The sequence below is a fragment of the Cupressus sempervirens genome, chromosome 4 (assembly GCF_028749045.1).
Source record: "Cupressus sempervirens isolate cs-2001-9-10 chromosome 4, ASM2874904v1, whole genome shotgun sequence".
Classification (NCBI taxonomy): Eukaryota; Viridiplantae; Streptophyta; class Pinopsida; order Cupressales; family Cupressaceae; genus Cupressus; species Cupressus sempervirens.
Genome location: NC_143121.1, coordinates 15,231,616 through 15,258,438, shown reverse-complemented (window position 1 = coordinate 15,258,438; position 26,823 = coordinate 15,231,616).

Genomic DNA, 26,823 nt, shown 5'->3' with positions numbered 1-26,823 from the left:
AGCAATTCAAAATCATAAAATGAAATTAAAAAAAGAGAGGGAAAAGACAATTTTTTGATAATAAATAGAACTTTTATTAAATCAATAAATCCATTTATTCTCACAAAATAAAAATCCATGTTTTATATAAAGAATTAAAAGAAATTGAAATTTAGCCATAAATCATGAATTTTTTGGCTCTTCCTTTTGTCTCTCATAAGGCATTTTTGTTGAAAATAAAAGTCATATTTAGCCACAAATCATGACATTTTTGGCTCCTCCTTTTGTCTCTCATGAGACAATTTTGTTGAAAATAAAAGTCATATTCAGCCAGAAACCATGACTTTTGGGCTCCTTCTCTTGTCTCTCATGAGACATTTTTGTTGGAAATAAAAGTCATATACTTTGTTGAAAATAAAATTCATATTTAGCCACAAATCATGATTTTTGGGCTCCTTCTCTTGTCTCTCATGAGATATTTTGTCGAAATAAAGCCTTATCTAGCCACAAATCATGACTTTTGAGATCTTTCTCTCGTCTCTCATGAGACATTTTTGTTGATATGAAAATCACATGGAACCTCCAATCAAGACTTTTGAGCTCCTTTTTAGTTTCACTTCCACCCACCAAGTGAAAAGGTAAAACTCAAATTCTTAACCCAACCCCTTCTAAAATTCTATAAATAGAAGGAGAATTGAAGAGCAAAAAAACCCCATGTCTTAGGAATTTACAGTATAAGAACATTTTGATTGATCATTTAGCATTCTTATTGTAGCATTTTTTTATAGCATTTTAGGATTATTTTGTGTTATTTAGCATCATTTATCACTTGTTAGTTCATTGCATATTCATTTTTCAGCATTCTCCCATTCTAGAACTGTCACTAAGATGCTGGTCTAAGAGCTATTTTAGTAGTTGTAGTTAGGGAAACATGAGATGCTCATAGAGATAACATTTTGATGATGATATCTTGGGTCTAGTTTAGTTCATCATCAGGCCTTTTGTATTCTACAATAAGGTTTCATGAATACGCATTCACATCTTTTATAGATGGCATCATGCACATTTTTTCTTGACCTTTAGATTGTTTCAATGTTAGTGTGTATGCTTGTGGTTGCTCCATCCCTTTGATATTCTTGGGACTTAACTTTTCCTAAGATTTCAAGAAGCTAAGGGCATGGTTGTCAGTGTAAACAACAAACTCCTTTGGCAAAAGGTAATCTCTCTAGCTTTTCAGAGCCTTCACTACAACATATAATTCAATACCATATGTTGATTATATTATCTTAGGATCATTTAATTTTGCAAAGAATAAAGTAATATGCTTCCCTTCCTAACTTCGGAAAAAACCAATGGCTAGTTACTAGCATCTATTTTAACAGTGGGGTATGTGCAGGATCATGGTGTGCCAAAAAGTGGCGATCTGAAAAATATGTAGTTCTGAAATGCCTCAAAGAATTTCAAAGTATATTCCCACTTTTTTTCCACCCATCCTGATACAAAATGAAAATAATTAATACCTTTATAATTCCTACTATATCTTTCAATACCAACCTTATATGGTCATCTTTAAAACATCTCGAAAAATGTGTTTTTGGCATGTTTCTATGTGTTTTTCACTTCAAGCATGTAGCTGACGACTTTTTTTAAACCAAAATTTGATGTAATGAAAAGGGTTTCTTAGGAATGTTCTTAGCTTTTCATAAATGTAAGTTTTGTCAAATTACGAATTCAGTAAGTAATTATTACTTATTTTCTAATGGAGTTAGCCACAAACTGCTGATTAACATACTAGTTGAAAAATAGCTATAACTTTCAAACCGTATAAGATTTGTGAAATCCAAAAGATGTGTCACATTCTATGCTTCAACTAATATAAGGAAAAAAAGAAAAAACTTAATTTTGATTTTTTTTGAACTAGTTAAGGTGGTCAGACATGGGAGTTTTTTAATTCTGAAAATAGTATAGTAGAAAATTCATAATTAATTATTTATTTGGAAAAAAAATTTCCAAAAATATGCATCACATCCAGGCATGAGTCTAATTTTTATATCTAAAATTATATTTAAAAATATTATCATTTGATTATGATTAAGGTGGTCAGACATACACCTACTTTTTATTTTCACCCTGAAATTTTTGTAGTACTGCATTAAAATCCAAACTTTTGTCCAATCAAATAATTTTTTCTCCAAATAAGGCCTTGTATTTTAGAAACTATATTCAATTTCCTACAGATTATTTTCTTACAAATTTTTGATATAAAGTCCAAAACTACTTTAAAATTATGTGTCAAGTTGACAAAACCCTGATTTGCTAATTTTTCACTGCCACTTAAGGCCATAGTTTGGTACACCATGATCCTACACATACCCAGTGAACACCTTCCTAAAATTAGGAAAATTTAGAACAGGATATTGAGATACTTTATTCTTTAAATACTTAAAATCATTATTGGCCTTATTAGTCCAATAGAATTTAAACTTCTTACCTCCTTTTGTTGTGTCCAATATAGGGGCACATATATGACTAATCTTCTTTATGAATTTGCTATTAAATTTAGCCAAACCATTGAAACTCTTTACATTACCTTGATTTTTATAGTGTGGCCAATCGATAATTGATTCTACTTATCTTGGGTCCACATTTAGGGTCCCTTTGGATATGAAAAATCCCAAAAGGGTGAGTTACTTCTGCATTAATGTGCACTTCTCCAAGTTGATGATTAATTTTTGATCATGAAGTCTTTTTAAGACTTGCTCCAAATCTATTAAATGTTGTCACTGCCTCCTTTGGCTCTGGAGCCTATCAGCTATCTACACCAGAAGGAGAACTCTTGAATGATTCTACTAACATCATTCATCTCAAGAAGTTCTATGCTTGAAGATCCTTGGTATACCCAACTTTTGAAAGTACAAAAAAAAGAAGAAGCATCCAATGGTGAAAACTTGGAAATTCAAGCACCTTGGATAGGTACCTTGGTGAAAACCTGTTAATTTAGGAACCTTGTGTACTAAGACTAATCCATTATCTATCACTATCCTATCCCTCATCCATCCACTCACCATCCCATAAAATACCTACTTGTTCCCTTGGTGTTTCAACCAAATATCCAAAATCTAATGAAGCTTGTAAATACCTCCTGTACAGCTTGTAAATCTTGTACCTCATCTTGTAAATATTGTACCCCAACTTGCAAATCTTGTATCATCCCTTGTATCATAGCTTGTATATCCAAATCTTGGCCAAATCTTGTACCATATTCCAACTTATATTATATGCCAAATCTTGTGTCCTAGCTTGTATCCTATCACATGCACACAAAGAATCCCATTTTCCTTAAGCTTTTTGCAAACCATCTAGCTATCTTCCTATCAACTATTGTAGACATCCCAACCTTCACAAACATTTCCATCTCACAAAAACCAAAACATGAATAACCTTATACATTTGTAACATATCTTGGTCTATCAGCTTGTACATCCTCTTTAGCTTAGTACCATTGTATCTATCCAGCTTTCATGTCAGTTCCTTGATCACCATCTTAAACACATCGCACAACCCTTGGTTAGCTATTCCAATGCATCCTTTAGCTAGATCTACTATCACCAAAGTGTTATCCTTCTTAGTTCAGCTTGCCAGATGCATCACTCATCCAAAATCAATCAGCTTAGGTGCTCTCTGATAGATCCTTGTCTATCTCATTGGCAAACAGTTCTCTTTTGGATTTTCTCTTTCTTTTGATTTGGAATCTTCCCTTTTGGGTCTTGAAGTATCTTTTCCAAGCAATCTCCTTGTTCCCTCCTCAAGGTTTCCATGATCTTCCATATCATGGTATACTACGAATGGGACAATCTGAGTGTAAGGTCTTGATTAGGTCTTTTGTTTGTTTTTCTTTTCTGCTTGTGGGTTACCTAGTATCGGTTCCATGTTGCTTCCTCTGGGATTCATGTGTGATGTTGAGACAATCCTTGCGTGTTTGTTTTGAGTTAGTCTGTTAGTCCTCTAGATGGTTGGTGACATGGCCTTGATGTTCTTGGTAACCTTGGCAATTAACCAATAATTCTATAGCAAATCTAGTGCTCAACTACATGGTGGTACTTCTCTTTGAAGTATCCCCCTACTCAAAAAAACTTCAATGGTTTTCCTTCATGTCCATTATCCCCCATCCATATCCAACATCTATCTCTCCTACCCCAGCTTATGCATCAGTATCTCTTTGAATCAATCTACACTTTTAGCTTTACAGATCCACAATCCTAGTCTTAGGGATCCACCAATCCAATCAATCCACCAAGCCTCATCTTTCAAGCTCCACAATCCTAGTCCTAGGGATGTCCAAAACCCATCTTTTGCCAATGTGACTCTTTGAAATCCTATTGCATCAGCTTTATAATCCCCTCATTCATCTCCCATCCTGGACTTCTTTTTATAGCACTCCACTCCTTCATCATCTGCAATCCCTGAGATCTTATGCTTGCTTCCTCTTATGCCTCTAATTCTCCCTTTATCATTCTCCCATAGTGAGAGTTTGAGCTAAGTAAACCTCTTCTCTTAAGCTAATCTGATTATCCTTAATCATCTTGGATTCTTGTACTTTTCAAGACGTCGTCAAGCCTCACTTTCTCTCCCTGTCACCTTCTTGAGGGGGCATCTCGCAGTCCATTCTCTCCTCTTCTGCTCTAGCCTTGGGCATCTTATTTTCTTATCTTTAATGCCATGCCACTTGCAGTATCACATCAAAGAGGGGCAAAATGTAGACACCTAAAAATCCTTTAGAAAATAAAGTATATTTATTTTCTGAAAAAAGTTCCTGATGACATCATCATTCATTAATTAATTAATTTATTTATTTTTATGCCATTAAATCCCTTTATCTTAATTAAAAATATTTAATTAAGGAATCCCTCCCAAAAATGTTTAAATCTTATTTAAACATTATTTCCTTATTTATTAATTATTTAATTCATAAATTGACCAAAAAACTCAAAAAAAATTTTACCCAAAATTTGGCCAATTTCCTTAAGACCACTAACCTCTTCCAAAATCTTCTAATCCTTCTTTAATTTTGATTAAAGGCTAATCTCATCATTTCCTACCCTTAATCCCAACTCAAAATATTTAATTAAGATTAAATATTAATCCTCATGTTTATTAAATTTTTTTTAATAAATATCTCCTCAACCCAAACCCTTGAAATAAATAAAACTTTATTTATTTCCTTAAAATCTAATTTATCCTCATCCTAAGAAGTTCTAGACTCTTCTAGAAAGTCTTCATCCTCATCCTAGGAAGTTCTAGACTATTCTAGAAAGTATTTGTCCTCATCCAAAGTCTAGACTCTTCTAGAAGATGTCTTTAAACCTAATCATAATCCCCTCCTAACCTTTTCACATTCCCTAAAAATGGGTTAAGACTTACTAACACAAGCCAAAGTTAACAAATATCTCCTCCTTCATCCACTCTCATTAAATGCCATCCACTTGCCTATCCCTAAGCTAATCCTAAACCATCCTAATCCATCCTCTAATCATTTGCATAATCCTAAGCAAGCTTAAACCCTTCCTAATCAAGCCCAAGTCGAAATTTCTCTCATCTCCCTCAAAATATCCCAACCATAAAACTTTATGAAGCCCACTAGGCCATAAATGACTCTTCCAAAGCCCTTTCATTGCTCTTACAAGACATTATGAGGGTCTTTATGAAGATTTTATCCCTTGAGCCTCCTTTTTTTACTCATCCTTCACCTTTCCTCCATCCTCTCACCCTGTGACATGTGTCACTCCTTGATTGGCTGTAAGGAAGCAAAATCCATGTGCTCTCCTCTCATGCAATCTGAGCCCTCCATGAGCTTTTCCCCATCCTTTCATCTTAGCCCTCAATCCCTCAAGACTCTTGCCTATAAATTGGATCCTTCCCCTTTGCAAAAGAACACAATACATGAAGTAAAGTCATAATGCCATTTTAAGAAGCCATTTTACATCAAAACCATACACTCACCCCAAAATTCCAACTCCATTTGAAGCCCTTTTTGAAGCATAAGCTTGAGCATACATCCTATCTATTTAGACAAAGCCACTCAACAAGAGAGCTTCTCATTGAGAGAGCCCATTAATGGCTCATATTCTCAATTGAGAGCTCATCTTAGTCTATCTTGAAGTTTATGAATTTTGTTTAGTTTGTAGAAGCTTTATTTAAAATTGGTTTCTATTAGCATACTAACATTTCTCATATACACTATTTTAGTAGTTTTAGTTAGGTAATTATGAGATGCTCATAGACATTACATTTTGATGATGATATCTTGGGTTTAGTTTAGTTCATCATTAGTCCTTTTGTATTCTTCACTAAGGTTTCATGAATACGCATTCACACCTTGTACAGATGGCATCAGACACTTTTTTCTTGACCTTTCCATTATTTCAATGTCAATGTGTATGCTTGTAGTTTCTCATCCCTTTGATATTCTTGACACTTAACTTTTCCTAAGATTTCAAGAAGCTAAGGGCATGGTTGTCAGTATAAACAATAAACTCCTTTGGAAAAAGGTAATCTCTCTAGCTTTCGAGAGCCTTCACTACAACATATAATTCAATACCATATGTTGATTATATTATCTTAGCATCATTTAATTTTTCAAACAAGAAAGTAATATGCTTCCCTTCTTGACTTCGGAAAAAACCAATGGCTAGTTACTAGCATCTGTTTTAACAGTGAACACCTTCCTAAAATCAGGAAAATTTAGAATAGGATAATGAGATACTTTATTTTTCAAATACTCAAAATCATTATTGGCCTTATTAGTCCAATAGAATTTAAACTTCTTACCTCCTTTTATTGTGTCAAGTATAGGGGCACATATATGACTAAACTTCTTTATGAATTTGCTATTAAATTTAGCCAAACCATGGAAACTCTTTACATTACCTTGATTTTTATAGTGTGGCCAATTGATAATTGATTCTACTTATCTTGGGTCCATCTTTAGGGTCCCTTTGGATATGACAAATCCCAAAAGGGTGAGTTACTTCTACATGAATGTGCACTTCTCCAAGTTGATGATTAGTTTGTGATCATGAAGTCTTTTGAAGACTTGCTTCAAATGTATTAAATAATATTCCTTATTTCTGATAAAAATAAAAGTGTCATCAAGATAAAAGACAACAAATCTATGAATAAAGTAAATAAATATTTCACTCATGAGCCTCATGAATCTACTTTGAGCATAACTTAGCCCAAGGGCATTACAATCCATTCAAATTGCCCTTCTATTGTTTTAAATGTTGTCTTTGATTCATCTCCAAGTCTAATTCTCATTTGGTGATATCTTAATTTCAAATCTATTTTAGATAGGAAGCATTTCCAAGTTGATGAAGTAAGTCTTCAATACTTGGCATAGGAATTCTATATGTGATCGTTATTTTTTGGCTCTACTATTAGTGCATAACCTCTATGTGCCATCCATTTTAGGTTCAAGGACAGAGGGTGCTACACAAGGGCTCAAATTTTTTTTGAATTATAACTTTGGCCAACATTTCCTTGATTTATTTTTCAATCTGTGCATTTTCGCTTGGATTTATTTTGTATGGTGTCTTATTTGGAAAAGAAGAACCAGGTATTAGATCAATCTGATGTGTGATATCTCTAAGGGGAGGGATGCAAGAGGGCATGTCACTTGCCATGATATCATTGTACTTTTCTAGTAGCCTTTTAACTTCTACTGATGTAGGTGTTTTATCAAAATTTTCACCATCCTTAGGCTTCATCATCAGTATGAAACCTCCCTCTTCTAATTGTTCAATTTTTTTAATAACATCCTTTTCCCCAATCATTACTCATGTGATTTCCTTTTCTAAGTTTTGATTAGGCATTGGCTTCATAGTGTAGGTTTTTCCATCTTTGAAAATAGTGTATGTGTTTTTCCTACCACTATAGGTGGTATCCACATCATACTACTATGGTCTCCCTAAAAGGACATGGAAAGCATACATGTCAAAAATCTCACACAAGACTTGGTCTTTATAGCCCCTAAGAGAAAATTCTATAATAGATTGCTCAATCATTCAGGTTCACTACTCTTTAGTAAATCGTGAAATATTATAAGAGAAAGAATTTGGTCTTTTCTTTAATCCTAACTTAAGCACCATCTCTATAGAAACCAAATTCTCTCTACAACCAAAATATATAAGCTAGAATCTCTTGAGTGTGTTATGACTCACACCAAGACCTAACCTTATGTTGGGTTTATTTTAGATTCTTTTTATTAATTTTTTATTGCAGATTGGTACTAGTTCACTTATCTGTAGTGGGTGTACAATAATGTCTACCAAGAGGGTCATGAGAAATGATCTAGGCCAAGAGATTGGTCTTTTGTGTTACCAATAGTCTTGGGGAGAGAGGCATGGTAGAACTCCTAGGTGAGGGACAGATGTAGCATGGATGAGTGGTCTATGTAATAGCTGAAGCACCACTGAAGGTGACCAACACAAACTCAATGAATAGAAGTCATGGTTGAACAAGGTATAGAAAGTGGAGGAGGCATCAATCTAGTGATGAAGACAAAGAAGCACTATATTTTTTTACAAATTCTCACCAGAGCATGTCCATAGGACATGGAAAATTTTCAAGCTTGGGAGTATGGTGTAGGAGCACCAAGTCATAAATTTTTTGGAGATGTTTTAAAGTGCAAAACTATTGAAAAAAATGAAAAAGGGGTTAAGAGAATGTAAAAATTTGGTTAGGAAGTTGTAAACCACTAATGAACCTATAAATATATATATATATATATATATATATATATATATATATATATATATATATATATATATATATATATATATATATATATATATATATATATATATATATATATATATATATATATATATATATATATATATATATATATATATATATATATATATATATATATATATATATATATATATATATATATATATGGTTGAACAAAAGAATTAATGGAAGGAAATACTTACATTGCAAACAAATTTATAGTGATTCTAAGTTGTTGTTTTGATTGGCTTTTCAATTTTGTGTTGGTTTTAGGTCTTGTACGAACATGTAGAGATTATGTACAATCATGTTTAATCACTTGGTACTAGCACATATGGAATAGTTAAGAACACAAAATGGATTTATTTGAAAGATGTATGAATCTAGTTTTATTTCCATTCAGTTTTAGTCATTTTTATTGACATTTGTTGAAGTTGTACATTTCTTAGTAAAAACTAGTTTTTTTAATATCTTCAATAGAGTTTTAGGCATAGATTTGCATGAATGTAATGATTTATGGATCAGAGGAATTAATGGATAATCTATTTAGAAATGAGACTCAATAATGATTATTATGAAATTGGTTTGGGATCATTTGGTTTTTTATTATGAAAGATATTAGATGCCTTAGGCATGGTTACATGTTTTGTTACTAGCTTATGACAATAAATATGGGTCTTGGTATAGAGTCCATAATGTGTAATCCATTCATTGGATTTCTCTTAGATTTTGATATGTTTTAGAGGAGGCCTATAGGATGAGTTTGAGGAGGCCTCCAAGTGCAACACCCTTCTCTTTGGTTTATGGCTATGAAGCTATTCTCCCTTTGGAGGTTGGCACATAAATCAGGATGTGATTCACGAATGTTAGTTCATAGCTTCGTGACTATTTATCAAAAAGTGGACAACCACATCAACATCCACATCATGACAAGCTCCTAGCACTCTTCTCTCATAGACTGTCTCTTCACAATATCCACAATAGCATTACACTTCATGCATTCACCTTCTCATTTCACTAATTACATTACATGGCTTTCGCACCTCCAACAATTCTAGTCATTATCAAATTTCCCAACATCATCTATTGCCTTTCCAAACTTTTGTATCTCCAATAATCATGTTTCACCACATTCCATATCCTCTAATTCACTGCATCATCTTTTCCCATTCTCCATCTCCTTTCATTTTCACATTCTATATTACCACATTTCATGTCATGTCATATTACCAACTCACATTTTTGTTACATCATCAGTAACATCCTTCTATTCTACCTCATGATCCATCTACATTAATCATTCACATATATATACACATCTGTATCCATTGCTACCATAATCATCATGTCAGACCATCACATGCATACATAAGTCCATGATATCTCAAGTGCACAAGTTTGAACATTAAAAAATCTCAAATGTCTCATATATGAAAAAGATTGAATCGTCAACATTAGAAGGTCTCACCATACAAGGGTCCTCATCATAAATGACATACATGATAGCCAATAAAATGAAGCTCCATAAATCAACCCTATGTTACACCATCTACATCATCTATTTGTGACCGATCTAAAGATCCCCTGTCACTCGGGAGCACTCACCTCATCTTGAACAATTGAACACTGGAAAATGACACCAATTTTTCATCACAAGTGATCATCCTACATCAATCAAATCTCAAGATCTAGCTATTCATAGCTAATGGTTCTATCTTGATCTAGTTATTTGTTCTACTATATATCCTGAGATGGACATGTTAGTTTTCCCTACTCTTTATCCTAAGGGGAAAACTTTTCCTATGTATCAACATTACTTGATTGATTCTACCCATCACTTTGCAACTTGACCTTCCCTACCAATGGTTCTGACCAACATTTTCAGAAATAAAATTGGAATGTCCCTATGTTACACATATATTTTTTCCAATTTCATTTTTGAGGGGGTAGTATATCCAAATCAAACTGGTACATCCAAGCTAGGGCATCAAAAAAAAATTGAAACGTCAAAAACTTCCTACCCCTGCAAAAAATTTTCAAACATCAAGCCTACAAAAACCAAGGCAACCAAACAAAACTATTGCAACACCAAATCAACATTGCAATCAAATCATCAAATTGTCAACAATCAAACATCAATGAGTAGAGCTCCAATCATTAGAATTTTACCTAAAATCAAAAAAACAATATAGTCTTTAAACTAGTATGCTTCACATATTAGCTCAAAGAGGGGCATTTCTAGACACCCAAAAATTGGCAAAGACATAAATCATGCAATTATGATCAATCAATGAAAATTAAATAAAAAATCATCTATCAAATTAATAAGACCTAAATCAACTTCAGAAGAGGAGTGAAGCAATTCAAAATCATAAAATGAAATTTAAAAAAAAAAAGAGGGAAAAGACATTTTTTTGAGAATAAATAGAACTTTTATTAAATCAATAAATCCACTTATTCTCACAAAATAAAAATCCTTGTTTTATATAAAGAATTAAAAGAAATTGAAATTTAGCCATAAATCATGACTTTTTGGGGTCTTCCTTTTGTCTCTCATAAGACATTTTTGTTGAAAATAAAAGTCATATTTAGCCACAAATCATGACTTTTTGGGCTTCTCCTTTTGTCTCTCATGAGACAATTTTGTTGAAAATAAAAGTCATATTCAGCCATAAACCATGACTTTTGGGCTCCTTCTCTTGTCTCTCATGCGACATTTTTTTTGGAAATAAAAGTCATATACTTTGTTAAAAAAAAAAGGTCATATTTAGCCACAAATAATGATTTTTGGGCTCCTTCTATTGTCTCTCATGAGACATTTTTGTTGAAATAAAGCCTTATCTAGCCACAAATCATGACTTTTGAGATCTTTCTCTTTTCTCTCATGAGACATTTTTGTTGATATGAAAATCACATGGAGCCTCCAATGAAGACTTTTGAGCTCTTTTTCAGTTTCACTTCCATCGAAAAAGTGAAAAGGTAAAACTCAAATTCTTACCCTTACGCCTTCTAAAATCCTATAAATAGAAGGAGAATTCAAGAGACAAACAAACCCAAGTCTTAGGCATTTGCACTATAGGCACATTTTGATTCATCATTTAGCATTCTTATTTAGCACTTTTTTTTATAGCATTTTAGCATTATTTTGTGTTATTTAGCATCATTTATCACTTGTTACTTCATTGCATATTCATTTTTTAGCATTCTCTCATTCTACAACTATCACTAAGATATTGTTCTAAGAGATATTTTGGTAGTTGTAGTTATGGAAACATGAAATGCTCGTAGAAATTACATTTTCACGATGATATCTTGGGTTTAGTTAGTTCATCGTCAATCCTTTTGTATTCTACACTAAGGTTTCATGAATACGCATTCACACATTGTAAAGATGGCATCAAGCACTTTTTTTCTTGACCTTTCCATTGTTTAAATGTGAGTGTGTATGCTTGTAGTTGCTCCATCCCTTTGATATTCTTGAGACTTAACTTTTCCTAAGATTTCAAGAAGCTAAGGGCATTGTTGTCAGTATAAACAATAAACTCCTTTGGCAAAAGGTAATCTCTCTAGCTTTTGAGAGCCTTCACTAAAACATATAATTCAATACCATATGTTGATTATGTTATCTTAGCATTATTTAATTTTGAAAAGAAGAAAGTAATATTCTTCCCTTCCTGACTTCAGAAAAAACCAATGGCTTGTTACTAGCATCTGTTTTAACAGTGAACACCTTCCTAAAATCAGGAAAATTTAGAATAGGATATTGAGATACTTTATTCTTCAAATACTCAAAGTCATTATTGGCCTTATTAGTCCAATATAATTTAAAATTCTTACCTCCTTTTATTGTGTCAAGTATAGGGGCACATATATGACTAAACTTCTTTATGAATTTTCTATTAAATTTAGCCAAACCATGGAAACTCTTTACATTACCTTGATTTTTATAGTGTGGCCAATTGATAATTGATTCTGCTTATCTTGGGTCCATCTTTAGGGTCCCTTTGGATATGAAAATTCCCAAAAGGGTGAGTTAATTCTACATGAATGTGCACTTCTCCAAGTTTATGATTAGTTTTTGATCATGAAGTCTTTTGAAGACTTGCTCCAAATGTATTAAATGTTATTCCTTATTTTTGCTAAAAATAAAAGTGTCATCAAGATAAAAGACAACAAATCTACCAATAAAGTCAATAAATATTTCATTCATGAGCCTCATGAATCTACTTTGAGCATAACTTAGCCCAAGGGCATTACAATCCATTCAAATAGCCCTTCTATTGTTTTAAATGTTGTCTTCGATTCATCTCCAAGTCTGATACTTATTTGGTGATAGCTTGATTTCAAATCTCTTTCAGAGAAATAGGAAGCATTTACAAGTTGATGAAGTAAGTCTTTAATACTTGGCATAGGAATTCTATACGTAATAGTTATTTTTTTATGGGTCTACTATTAGTGCATAACCTCTATGTGCCATCCTTTTTAGGTTCAAGGACCGAGGGTGCTACACATGGGCTCAATTTTTTTTGAATTACACCTTTGGCCAACATTTCCTTGATTTATTTTTCAATATTTACATTTTCGCTTGGATTTATTTTGTATGGTGTCTTATTTGGCAAAGAAGAACCAGGTATTAGATCAATCTGATTTGTGATATCTCTAAGGGGAGGGATGGAAGAGGGCATGTCACTTGCCATGATATCATTGTACTTTTCTAGTAGCCTTTTAACTTCTACTGATGTAGGTGATGCAGGAGCATCTTGCATGGAAAAAATATTGAAAAAAAAGAATTGGAAAAAAAAATTGGAAAAAAAAGAAAAAATCTGGAGAGAGAAAGTGAGGAAAATTAGAGGAGAAATAATAAAAAATATAAAAAAAGGAAAAAAGGAGAAAAGAAAGGAAAAGGAGAAATTTCTATTTTCAAGGTGCATAGGTGGCATAATAGAAAAAATAAAATAAAAATGGTTCTCATTCCATTTATTGAGGTGTGTGGGTAGAATTCTTGAAAGTTATGAATATTGTAGAAAGTTGTGGATATTGTAGAAGGTTGTGGAAGTTGTAGAAGGTTGTGGAGGAATTCTAGAAGGTTGTGGATAAGTCGTGTATTGGGTGGTTAGTGCCTATTTAAGAAAGGCATATGAGCATTTCTAATCAAGCTTGAGATGTGGAAGCTTGAGAAGTGAAAGCTCAAGGAGAAGCTTTAGAAGTGAAAGCTCAAGGAGAAGCTTGAGAAGTGGAAGCTCGAGGAGTAGAAGTTTTAGAAGTGGAAGCTCGAGAAGGAGAGGCTCAAAAAGGAGAAGCTCGAGAAGGAGAAGCGTTGGGAGGAAAGTTGGAAGGTGTGAAGGCTTCAAGGTGTTTTATCAAAATTTTCACAATCCTTAGGCTTCATCATCAGTATGAGACCTCCCTCTTCTAATTTTTCAATTGTTTTAATAACATCCTTTTCCCCAATCATTACTCCTGTGATTTCCTTTTCTAGTTTTTGATTAGGCATTGGCTTCATAGTGTAGGTTTTTCCATCTTTGATAATGGTGTATGTGTTTTTCCTACCACTATAGTTGGTATCCACATCATACTACTATGGTCTCCCTAAAAGGACATGGAAAGCATACATGTCAACAATCTCACACAAGACTTGGTCTTTATAGTCCCTAAGAGAAAATTCTACAATAGATTGCCTAATCATTCAAGTTCACTACACTTTAGTAAGTCGTGAAACATTATAAGAGAAAGAATTTGGTCTTTTCTTTAATTCTAACTTCATCACCATCTCTATAGAAACCAAATTCTTTCTACAACCAAAATATATAAGCTAGAAGCTCTTGAGTGTGTTATGACTCACACCAAGACCTAACCCTATGTTGGTTTTATTTTAGATTATTTTTATTAAGTTTTCATTGTAGATTGGTGTTGGTTCACTTATCTATAGTGGGTGTACAAGAATGTCTACCAAGAGGGTCATGATAAATGATCTAGGCCCAGATATTGGTCTTGTGGGTTACCAATAGTCTTGGGGAGAGAGGCATGGTAGAACTCACAAATGAGGGAGAGATATAGCATGGATGAGTGGTCTATGTAATAGCTGAAGCACCACTGAAGGTGATCAACACAAACTTAATGAATAGAAGTCATGGTTGAACAAGGTATAGAAAGTGGAGGAGGCATCAATCTAGTGATGAAGACAAAGAAGAAATAGATTTTTTTACAAATTCTCACCAGAGCATGTCCATAGGATATGGAAAATTTTCAATCTTGGGAGTATGGTGTAGGAGCACCAAGTCATAAAATTTTTAGAAATGTTTTAAAGTGCAAAACTATTGAAAAAAATGAAAAAAGGGTTAAGAGAATGTAAAAAGTTGGTTGGGAAGTATTAAAAAAATAATGAGCCTATAAATATATATATATGGTTGAACCAAAGAATTAATGGAAGGAAATATTTACATTGGAAACAAATTTAGAGTTATTCTAAGTTGTTGTTTTGATTGGCTTTTTAGTTTTGTGTGTTTTAGGTCTTGTATGAACACGTAGAAATTGAAAGCCATGTAAAATATATGTATTTTATCATTAGGATTAATAGTCTTCCTTTTGGATTTGGTTTTGAGTTATTTAGTGTACAAATGAATAAGGTATGAACATTTTGGCAAAAGGTCTTGTTTGCATATTTGCGATTGTTTGACAACAATCATGTTTAATCACTTGTTACTAGCACATATGGAATAGTTAGGAACACCAAATGGATTCATTTGAAAGATGTATGAATCTAGTTTTATTTCCATTCAGTTTTAGTCATTTTTATTGAGAGTTGTTGAAGTTATACATTTCTTACTGAAAACTAGTTTTTTAATATCTTCAATAGAGTTTTAGGCATAGATTTGTGCAAATGTAATGATTCATGGATTGGAAGAATCAATGGATAATATATTTGGAAACTAGACTCAGTAATGATTATTATAAAATTGGTTTGGGATCATTTGGTTTTGTATTGTGAAAGATATTAGATGCCCTAGGCAAGGTTCTAGGTTTTGTTACTGGCTTATGACAATAAGTATGGGTCTTGGTATAGAGTCCATAATGTGTAATCCATTCATTGGATTTCTCTCAGATTTGGATATGTTTTATAAGGGATAATTTTAAACCTCTCCAAGTAGTTTGGTAGAAAATTATCAAAAATAAAAGTTATGAATAATATACTCTTTAGTGGAACTCAGACCATGTGAATGGTGAAGTATTGTAAACTACTGTTGGAAAGAGTTTAGTTTTTCTTGGTGAGATCTCTATAAGAATGGAATTTATCTCATGCATTTTTATGGGATCAAAATGTATCCAATTTATTGGTTTATCTTTAGGACTCTCTTCATCATCATGGAAGCCAAAGGTAGAAAACCTTAACATGCAAATCATTAATGATGACAATTTTGTACAGTTGAATAATTATTATAGTCTATATAATAATATGGATAGAAGGAAACTAGAGAACAATATAGTAAGGAATATGATTTGAAGGTATAAAAGGTTTGATAACATTGAGAATAACATACTAGAGTACCTATATAATAAGATATTAAATAGAAAGAAAAAAGTCATAGAGGATGACACCAAGTTGAGGGAAACAATGATAAATAAATTATGTGAAATGAACTCTAAGGAGAACTTAGATAGAATTTTGAATAGTATTGAACCCTTGCTGAGGAAAAAAAAAAGAGAAATTCTTCTGATCAGAGGCAACTATGAGGATGTAAGCAAGGAAATAGAGGAGGCTATTGTGAAATACATGACCTCAATGCCTACAATAATAGAGGTGATTGCATAGTCTAAACCTAAGAGCTAGTTTATGTAAAAGAAAGTACACCTTCTAGTAATGAAGAGGAGATTGAGGAGACATAGTAGGCACCCTCAATACCATATATTTTTATGGTTACTGAATCTATGCAAGTGGATAGTACACATATCACAATGGATGCAAAGAAGAATCATTTTGTAGCATTTGGCCAATCCATTGTTGGCAATATCACATCATATACCAGCTCTAATGATGAAGAAGAAGAAGACAAAAAGAAGAAAAATGTTGAGGAGAAGAGGTAAAGAGAAGAGAAGAATCAAGAAGAAGAGAGGAAGAAAGAAATAGAGAGAATAGAAGAGGAAAATAAGAAAGCAAGAAGACGAGGAAGAGAAAATGAAAGAAGAAGATGAAAAGGAAAAGAAAGAAGAAAAGGAAAAGAAAATGAAACAAGAGGGAGAGGAAAGTAAGAAGAAACAAGAGGAAGAAGGCAAAAATAAAGAGAAAGAAAATTCAAAGAAAGAAGCTAAGAGACTAGAGGATGAGAGGAAGAAGACCGAGGAAGAGAAGAAGAGTGTAGAACTGAAAGTAGTTACACTCATTCTAGTAGTAACTCTAGTAGGAGTAGCAGAAACAATAGCAATACCATCTAATGATGATGATGATCAAAAGGGACTGATGAGTTCTTTGAGAAAATTTCTCCAAAAGAAAAAATAATGTGAAGTCTTTGGAGAAGACACTAGCTGAAGTCTTTGATAAAATGAAGAAGATAGTTACTACAACTATAGCTAATCTAGAATTGTAGTTGAAGGCTAAAGAATTTTTGAAGACCTTTGATGAGGAATTCAAAACATTATCTGAGGTAGATTTAGTGAAATTATAGTCCAAGCATGATGTAACAATTTTTTGATACAGTGGTCACTCAAGTAAGAAATGTTTTAAAGGCACTTGATGTATGCATTAAAGAACTGAGGAAAGACATTGATGGAAGTAAGAAGTTGTATGGATTATGTGCATTGTCATACAAGTACCTAGCAGATTTTGAAAGTGAGATGAAAGGTAATATGAGTGATCTTGACATACTAACTATAAAGTTATAGCTCCCTTAGGCCAACATTGAGGACTATGGAATAGAAGTGGAGAAGATTCATAGTTTAATGAGTGGTTTGGAGTCTGATAAGGAAAAGGTAGTAAAAATATTCTCTACTCTTAGAGAAATCCTATCACCAAAGATCACCACTTTGTAGAGACAACTAGAGGAATATCTTGCAACAAAGGCTTCCTACAATAAGTTTTCATCTATTGACTTGAGCATAGTTGAAGTAACATCCTATGCACTATGCACACTAATCAATTTTTCTGATACAATGAAGGAGAATTGGAAGAAGGACGTGGAAAGACTAAAACTTGTATATGTAGATTGTTTTTCAAGGATATCACATTGATCAATGACATGCCACAATGTTTGGGAAACAATTTTTTACAATTTCATGATACCTTTTTCATTGATGTCAAAGGGGAACTATTAATATGTTAGGAATATTATATGATTGTATATGTATATATAAGGGGAGTACTCTTATGTGTCAATGTAAAGGAGTGACCAAGAATGTAATGATCCATCAGAACATGAATACAATTACTATGTTTTGAAGGTAATTTTTGTGTAGTTACTTTTTTTTTTTTTTAATGTATGACATGATTTTGGGACTTAGCCAATTTTTCAAAATGTTTCCATCAATTCCAAAGGGGGAGATCATTGGCAATATATTTAGTTAGATGTCTTGATGGTTTTCATTTATGGCAACATGTATTCAACATTTAATTTATGCATTTAGAGATAGGAAATTGTCTAAGTGTTAGACAATTTGCAATAGAATAGAGAAAGAAGAGATGTGTACAAATGACTCACTTCAAGTTAGCTTATGTACCATTGAGGATAGCTCTATGATAGTGTCATTGTGATGTATGCCAGTGTGAATATATGTAAAGATAGTATGACATGAGTTACTATTAAAATACCAGTATGGGTATATAACATAGAAGAACAAAGGATAATAGAGAATTGATTTTTATGGCTTAAGGTATTATTTTGGTAACAAAATAATTACTAATTCATGGTGACCCAAAATTTTGGATACTAATCCATAAGTTATTTTATATTATGTCAAGCATGTGAAACATGAAGGCTGAGAGGGCATAGTTTTATAATTTGAGAGGTATAAGTAAATATCTTATCTTAGGCAAATAAGAGTGAGATATATGTGATTGTGAACAATATATGTGATGTGATATAAGGGATGCAAACTATTTTTTGAGCCTTATGTGATGCGATATCTGATGTATGATTAGAGAAAGTGTGAATTAAAATAGTAAGCAAGTATTGTATGTATATCTACTCATGTGGAGAATCTTATTGTATAATTACATGTTAGAGAAGTGGGCTCTTCTTGCATACATTTTAATTTTTCTACCAACTCCTAATAGTGTTGAAGCAACTCTTAACATGGTTGAGGATTTTAATAGGGCATAGTCCTCTAATGATGACTTGAGACACTATATGTACTTAATAGACTCCTAGCATGGTTAATATCCTTAACACGGTACTTTTTTTAAGTGAATCATCTTGTGGGTATCTTCCCTACTAGGGTTTTCCCTTGGACAGAGTATCCCTATTTAACAAATAATGGTGTTATGAGTTCTCTATGTGTATGGTTATATTTACTATTCAATATTGTTGGTTTACTTACATATGCAAGTTGTAAAGTAATTAACAATATTCATTTGTGGGCAAAAGTTTGTAAAATACTAATTCACCCCTCTCTCAATATTATCTATTTCTAACATACTTATGTGTTGGGTACAATTGTTCAATTGTGTGTTATCTTTGATGTTACACAAATTTCATATCAGTTATTAGATAGATTCTATTGAGCTCAGTTGGTCAGCAAAGAAAAAGATAGAGTCTACCGAGTGTTTTTGGAAGTTACACTACGAAGATAGTTTCTATCAAGCTCACTCAAGTGCTGAAGGATTACTCAGTCTCCAAAGCATTTTGCAGAGTACATAGTGTTTATTGAGATTGACTTGGTTAACACTGAAAATCATTTCTGGAGTAGTGTTTACCAAGTAGGGTTAGCCAATGAAGGATTTCATTGTTTTGAGAAATAAAGTTTAATTCTTTCATGTAATGTTTGTACCTAACTAATGTATTGTTGATTGGTAAATGTAACTTGTAAATGAGTTAACTTGACAATTTATAATGTATAAGTAAAAGATCAAGTTATGAATTCCAATGTATGAATAGATGCATGAATGAGCAAGTATGCAAGTGAGTTGATTGTGTGAAGGAGTGTGAGTGAATTTTGAAGAAGGATAAGATATCCTTGAGGAGTAACAAAGGTGTATTTGACTAGTAAGGATCTAGTGAAGCAAAACAGAGATCTATATCAGTAAAGATCAGTTACATCTGATTCAGGTCACTCATTCTTACTTTCTCACAATTATAGCAATGAATTTTAAATCTCTTAATAGAGTTAGTTTAGCAGCCATTTTTGTAAATCCTTTAACAAGGTGGACAGTTCTATTTAATTGTTCTAAAGTCCTCTACCAAGGTCACTCCTAGAAGGGTGATTAAATACTCTAACAAGGACACACCTAATAGTGTTTTTTGTAACCTTTAACAGAATTGGCTCCTAATAGAGCTCATTTTATAAGACTGAAAATGTGTAGCTAGTTACTTGATTGTTTTTCCCATATTGGATTTCCACATTAAATCTGGTGTGTCTTATATTCATGTTATTTCTTTTTGCATGCATGTTAATAATTATGAATGCTTAAAGATCAGTAATAAGTTGATATATAGTTCATCTACTGAGTTACAACATTTTTTTTGTGTGGCTATCAAGTGACAGTAATAACTAGTTATTTAAGACATCTAAGGGATATGTGGATTTATTTTGTAGTAACTAATTCACCCCCCACACCCCCTCACCCCCCAAGTTACTCCATCTATATTTCTAACAATTAGTATTAGAGCTTTTGGTGCTTGTATGAAGGATTTCAAGGATCTCAGCTAAAGATCAGGATGTCTTAAAAGAGGGAAATTGCAAGGGTTAATAGGGATAACTTTTCAACATGGAAAATTCTCATGAGACTCCATCTAGCTTCCATTGGAGATATAGGATTGAAATATTTGGATGAAGCATATGTAAGTCCTTCTAGTACATTATTTGCTAATGATATTGCTAAGAAAAAGACTCATAACACCATGATGATAGATATTGCATCTGTGCTAAGCTATGAAGAATTTTATGATGTCAAGGGCTACAAAACTTCCTTTGAAATGTGGAATAAGCTGAAATTTATCTATGGAGGTGATGATAATGTGAGAAGAGCCAAATTATAAAGTCTAAGAGGAAAATTTGATCAAATGGGGATGAGAGAGGATGAAAATATTGCTAAATATGTTGAAAGAGTCAAAATAATTGTCAATGCAATCAAGGCTTCTAGAGGAGACATTGAGGAGGAAATAGTTGTAAGTAAATTTCTTAGAACATTAATTCCCATTTATGCAATTAGAGTTTTTACAATTCAAGAAAATAGTTGTGAAGCAAATCATAAGATAAATTTAGAGTCCATAGTAGGAAGATTGACTACATTTGAGCTAGATAACTATGATAACTATGTTCCAACTTCCAAAAACATTGAATCAGCATTTGAAGCCAAGATTTCACTCAAATAAAAAACTAAGAAGATAAGTGAATCTTGGTCAAAAAGTGAAGAACAATTAGAACAGAGTTCAGATAGTGATCTTGAGGTGGTTGAAGCTCTACTTGCAAGGAAATATTCTAGAGGCAAAGGGAAATACAAAGGTAAGTTTCCTCTAATCAATTTTTCATGTGAGGAAATTGGCCATATTGCTGCTAGGTCCCCAAATAAATAGAACAAGGATGAGAAGAAATGTCACAAGTGCATTGGCAAGAAAGACTTCAAATCATTCAAGGGAAAAGGTAAGAAAACATGTTTCATGGCTAAGCTTTCTAATGATTCTAATGAAGAAGAAGATGAAATTGTTTACATTTCTATATAAAAGGAATCTGATAATGATGAGAAAGATAAAATGGTACTTATCTCTCATGTGAGAAAAAATGATAAATGGATCATAGATAGTGGTTGCTCTCATCATATGATGGGTGATAAAACTAAGTTTAAACAATTTGAAGACTATGATGGTGGTAGTGTGAGGTTTGTTAATAATGAACCTTGTTGCATGAAAGGAAGAGGAAGAATCTCACTAACCAAAGTGCTTGTACGTCATAATTCCTATTGGTTGAAGGTTTAAAACATAATCCGCTGAGTTTGGCACAACAACTCAATAATGGATTCAAAGTGGAATTTATGCATAGAAAAATAAGATTGATGGATGAAAAAGGAAAGCTAATTGGATCAAGCATATAGACAAAAGGTAACTTGTTCTATCTTGAACTTGGTGAATGTTCATGTTTTATTACTCAAGTTGAAGAAAGTTGGTTATGGCATAGAAAGTTTTGTCATGTGAACTTTGATAATCTAGTTAAGATAAGAAAATTCAAGAAAGTTAGAGGCATTCCTAGTGTAAAGAAACCTAATGATGGTCTATGCAAGAATTGTAAAATTTTTAAAATGGGAAAAACTAGCTTTAAAAGTAAGAACTATCAGTCTAAAGAAGGTTTAGAAATTGTGCATACTAATTTGTGTGGACCTATTGGAATTGAAAGTTATACTAAAGAAAATTTCTTCAGTCTTTTGTTGATGATTACTCTAGAATGATGACTGACATGTAACTAAGAGAGAAATTAGAATCTTTTTAAAGTTCAAGTGGTATTTTTCTAGAGTAGAAAAGGAAACAAAAAAAAAAGACTGAACTACTTGAGGTTAGACAGAGGAGGTGAATTCATCTCCCATGAGTTCAATAAATTTTGCATTGAAAGGGGAATCAAAAGATAGATATCAGCCCCTGACACTCTCGAGAAAAATGGAATAGCTAAAAGGAAGAACAAATCTATCATGACCTCTGCAAGAACTTTAATGATTGAAAATAACATTTCTATCAAATACTGGAAGGAAGCTATTAGCACTACAATTCATACCTTGAACCTAGTAGAACTAAACAAGGACTCATTCAAAACCCCCTATGAGTTATGGTATGGCTATAAACCCAATGTAAGTTACCTAAAAGTATTTGGAAGTAAATGTTACATTTTGAAAGAATCTAGAAAAGGTAAATTTGATGTGAAAGGTGATAAAGGAATATTTTTGGGATATTCTTGCAAAAGCAAAGCATATAGCTTTTTGAATTTGTCTATTCAAAAAGTCATAGAAAGTCCACATATGAAAGTTGATGAGTTTGTAGAAAGGACTAAAGAAGAAATCAAAAAGGAACTAGAAGACTATAGAAGATTTGTTTTCATTGAACTTGATACAATCCTAGATACATCTATCAACTAGGAATCTTCTACTCCCAAGTCTTCAGTAACTGAGTTGTAGGAAGTTCAAACTGAGTTGAAGGAAACTGAGTCACATTCAGATGCTACCAAGCCAATGCCTATCAATTCTAAAGGACCTGAGCAACAAAGAAAAAAGCTAGAACATAAAGTTGAAGTGCAAGAGGATGACAGTGCAATTCGTTCAAAAGGCAAGGAACCTATTTTAAAAAAGTATGTCAGGAGACATCATGCCCTAGATCAAATCACTAGAGATAAATATGAAGATACTATTACAAGAAGTAAGCTAAAGGGTACTTCTTTACTTTCTAATTTTGAACCTAGAAGTGTGAAAGATGCATTAAAAAATGAAACTAGGATAGAGAAAATAGAGAAAAACAAAACATAGACTCTTGTACCTAGGCCTAAAGATAAAAATGTAATTGGAACTAAGTGGGTTATTAGAAATAATTTGAATGAAGATAGTAAGATTTCAAGAAAAAAAGCTAGACTACTATGCAAAGGATACTCTCAAGAAGAAGGAATAGACTATGGGGAGACTTTTTCTCCTATTGCGAGATTGGAAGGTGTCAGAACCCTACTTGCATATGCTGCATACAAAGAATTTAAGGTTTATCAAATGGATGTCAAGTCAAAATTTCTCAATGGTATACTAGATGAAGAAGTCTACATTGAACGACCTAAAGGTTTTATTGATCCAAACAAGAAGGACATGGTCTACAAACTACACAAAGGATTATATGGTCTGAAACAAGCCCCTAGAGCATGGTATGAAATATTGCATAACTATCTTACTCAAATTAGTTTTCAAAGAACTAATGATGAAAGTAGCTTTTACATCAAGCAAGGACTAGATAACAAGGTTCTTTTGGTAGAAATAATTTTGGATGACACTTTGTTCAAAGGAAATGATGATCTTTGCAAATAATTCTCTGAGAAAATGAACAAGGAATTTGAAATGTCAATGTATGGTGAGATCAATTTCTTTGTTGGTCTTCAAATTCAATAGAGTAAGAATGACATCTACATTAATCAATCTAAATACATTAAGGAGATACTAAAAAGGTTTGATATGGAAGACTATGAACCGGTTGGAACTCATATGTGCACTGGTCTAAAGCTTACCAAGGATGATGAATCAAAAGAAGTAGATCAGACATTATATAGATCTATGATTAGAAAGTTGTAGTAGGTAGTTCATACAAGGCTAGATATTATGCTTGCAGTTGGTATTGTAGCAAGATTTTCAGCAAAACTGAGAGAAAATCACATGATGGAAATCAAAAGGATCATGAGATACTTGAAAGGCACTGAAGATTATGGATTATGGTACAAATTTGGAGGTAATCTGGACTTCAAAGTGTTTACTGATATAGATTGGGTAGGAAACATTGATGACAGGAAGAGTACAAGTGGAGGAGCTTTCTTTCTTAGAAAGAGGTTGTTTTCTTGGACAAGTAAAAAAGAAAAATTGTAAATCCCATTCTATAATAGAAGCTAAGCATGTTGTAGCAATAGTAAATTGTTCTAATATTGCTTGGTTCAAACATTTATTGCAAAGCATGAAAGAGAAAATCAAAGAACATGTTGTTGTGTTTTGTGAAAATACAAGTGCAATCAGCATATCTAAAAATCTAGTGATGCACTCAAAAACCAAGCACTTGCAATAAAACATCACTTCATCAGAGAATTGGTGTAGGATAAGGAGATTAGATTGGAATATGTCCATACAAAAGAACAAATTGCTAGCATATTCACTAAGCCTTTACCTAAGGATGCATTCTTGTATTTAAGAGGTAAGTTAGGGGTCATTCCCCTATCTAAATCTCACTAAAGTAAAGTTTTAGTTATGCATGAACATGTTTCAAGTTGAAGATCTTTCAGTTAGCATAGAATAGTCATGAGAATATTGTATATGAATCAATACAAAAGGTACATTGCTATTTATTTGGTTTATGTTGTCTTTGGCTTGTATTGTCAAAGAGGGAGAGTATATTATCATATCATTCTAAAATTTGAATTTTTTTGTGAAGAGTTTGATGTTTGAAAAGAAGCTATCTAATTCCTTCACAAAGGGAGATTATTGTGTTTGAGAAGTTGTTGGAATTAAAGCTAAGAGGGAGAAACATTCTGTTAGAAAAAGACTTGTTCTCAAATTTCATTTTGCTATGACATGTTGTGTTTCCATCAATTCCAAAGAGGGAGATTGTTCGATATAATTGTTCAATTACATGTTGTCTTTGATGTTACACAAATGTCACGTCAGTTATCAAACAAGGTCTACAAAACATAGTTGTTTAACAAATCAAAAGATAAAGTCCACCAAGTTCAAAACATCAACAAAGTGAATTATAGAGTCTACCAAGCATTTCTAGAAGTTACACTATGAAGATAGTTTCTACTAAGCTCACTCAGGTGCTGAAGGATTCCATGGTAGAAGTTAGTTTCTACCAAACTCACAAGGTCAGCAAAAGGAAAAAATAGTTCCTATTGAGTTCACTCGATCTCCAAAGGATTTTGTAGAGTTCACAGTGTTTACCAAGCTTCACTTGGTTAACACTGTAAACCATTTTTGGAGTAGTGTTTACCAAGCAAGGTTGGACAATGAAGGATTTTATTATTTTGGGAAATAAATTTTAATTGTTTCATGTAATGTTTGTAGCTGACTGATGTATTCTTTATTGGTAACTATAACTTGTAAATGAGTTGACTAGAAAATTTGTAAAGTATAAATAAAAGGTCAAAATGTGAATTCTAATGTATGAATGGATGTATGAATGAGAGAGTATACAAGTTAGTTGATTGTGTGAAGAAGAAGTGTGAGAAAATTTTGAAGAAGGATTAGATATCCTTGAGAAGAAGAAAAGGTGTATTTGATCAGTAATGATCTAGTGAAGAAAAATAGAGATTTGTATTTGTAAAGATTAGTTGCATCTCATTTAGGTCACTCATTGTTACTTTCTCACAATTTTAGTAGTGAATTTTAAATCTCTTAACATAGCTGGTTTAGCCGCTAGTTTTGTAAATCCTCTAACAAGGTGGGTAGTTCTATTGAATTGTTCTAAAGTCCTCTAGCAAGGCCACTCTTAGTAGGGTGTTTAAATCTTCTAACAAGGTCACACCTAACACTATGTTTTGTAACCTTTAATAGGGTTGGCTCTTAATAGGACTCACTTTAGAAGAGTGAAAATTGGTAGCTAGTTACTTGGTGGTTTTTCTCATTTTGGGTTCCTACATTAAATATGGTGTCTCTTGGGTTCATTTTCTTTCTTTTTGCATGCATGTTAATAATTGTGAATACTTAAACATTAATAATAAGTTAATACATAGTTCATCTATTGAGTTACAATATTTTTTTGTGTGGCTACTAACTGACAGTAATAGCTAGCTATTTAAGACATCCAAGGGATCTATGGATTTATTTTGTAGTAACTGATTCACCCCCCCTCTCAGTTACTCCATCTATATTTCCAATACTTATGATGCTTCCAATCTTCCATGTAAAGTCTGTCAGGTAAGCTTATTAGTGCAAGGTATAACTTGATCACTTGTCCAAATTTTATGAGATGTCTCTAAGGATTTTACTTTACTATATTTGTTCTTAGGAAGAGATGACAATAATTCTTCAATAGGAAGCATATTATACATAAGTAGATATCTTTAAGCTTCATTCCATACCTCAAGTTTATTTTTTTCCACAATTTTGTTTTTTCCTTTTTGTCATGAACTAGTAATCTCAATCCTTAAATAGAATATGAGTCTTCATATTCTCCTTCTATCTATCATAGT